Raw genomic sequence first — 1,599 nt, 5'->3', positions numbered from 1 at the left:
CATGAATGAGTAAGGGGCAGTTGTTACCCCTACTCATTCACCAAATAAACAGTCAAATTGTAAATAAACACACCACACCATAAAAAAATCCTTTATTTGAAAAAAAAAAAGCACAACAAAGCAAAAAGGTCAGCACCTGGTACATGTTACCAGTCATCTAGCACTCACAATTTGGCCCTTATCAAAGTGTCTCAAATCCTTTTGCTTGCCTATTTTTTCTGCTTCCAACACATCAACTTCAGGAACAAAATGTTCCTTCCAGGTGCCATTTTAATGAGATAATCAATGTTATTCACTTCACCTCTCAGTGGTCATAATGTCATGGTTGATCAATGTATAATACCCTTGATTAGTGTAAAGGGTAACTTGATCCTGGCCGGCCGTTTTTTTACTACGGCCGGCCCGGAGGCAGTTAAAAACCCTCACCCATCCTAATTCTCCTATGCCCCATACTGCAGACCTGAGATCAGCTAGGGACCTCCTTAACCCACCAGCTCCAGTGGTCCTGCAGTCATCTTCAGTAAGCTGCACCTGTGCAGTTTTTCTCTAAGCCCTGACCAACATGCAAGTAGGCTTCATGACTTTTGGAAGTATGTTTATCCTTTAACAAATAAAACATTTTTGTTTGTGATATTTCTATTTTAGAGCACCTGAAATCTAAAACAGTTGCATGATGAGAACAGAAATGCCTCATCATCAGACTCCAGCAATGAATCCTAAAATAACTGCCACAAAATCAGAATGAAAATCATATGGTTGAGAATTTGTTATTCAAGATGGAATATGAAAGAACTAGTGTGCCAATTACATCTGAAGAGCGTTTAAACAAAAACTCAAGTGCATGTATCAACAAAACTCTTTGTAATTGCGAATGTAGAGGGGGTGGGTTAGACCCCCCTGTCAAGTTTTTATTGCTCTGTGTCCTTGCTGGGTAGATTTGCCCTCTCTATTTCTCCTGGTGACAATTGTTATTGAGACAAAAACATTAATGGAAATTAAAATTTCTCAGTTCCCAAACCAGGACTTGTGGATAAGTTTTCAAATTTGTACACCTAATCCTGCAACAGATGCCTAAGAAGAGACATTGTTTATTTTGGAGAGATTTCCTGTCATTTCCTCGTGTATCTTTAGGACAGGAAGTGGAGGCATAGCTCCTCAATTGGAAACAAAAAAATAAAACAACCGGGTTTTTAAGCCTTCTATACTCTATCCAAAACTTTTAAAATGTTTGGCTACCCAAAAAAATGGGCTGAAAATCTCGGCTTATACTCGAGTATATACGGTACATCAAACAGGTCAGACACTGACAAGAAAATGGAGGTTTGTGAGTAGGTGCTATATTTGTCAATAGTTCTTTTCTTTAACGTGTCAAAAGTTCCTGAAGGATCTGCTCCCACACAAAACAAGTGACCCCCCTGACTAGGATAGAGAGTCTTAATTGAAACAAAAAATAGAATAAACCAGTAGTCCAATATGGTATTTTATTTTTAAAGATCAATAGAATAAAACAGCCAATGCATTTCAGGGGTTCCCAATAACTCCCTTCATCATGGCTAAAATGCAAATGTGGACATATATAAATAATGACGTATGTAACAT

Source organism: Nanorana parkeri, unplaced genomic scaffold (genome assembly GCF_000935625.1).
Source record: "Nanorana parkeri isolate BGI_ZX_2015 unplaced genomic scaffold, ASM93562v1 scaffold1730, whole genome shotgun sequence".
Taxonomy (NCBI): domain Eukaryota; kingdom Metazoa; phylum Chordata; class Amphibia; order Anura; family Dicroglossidae; genus Nanorana; species Nanorana parkeri.
Note: the sequence above shows the minus strand (reverse complement) of the source record.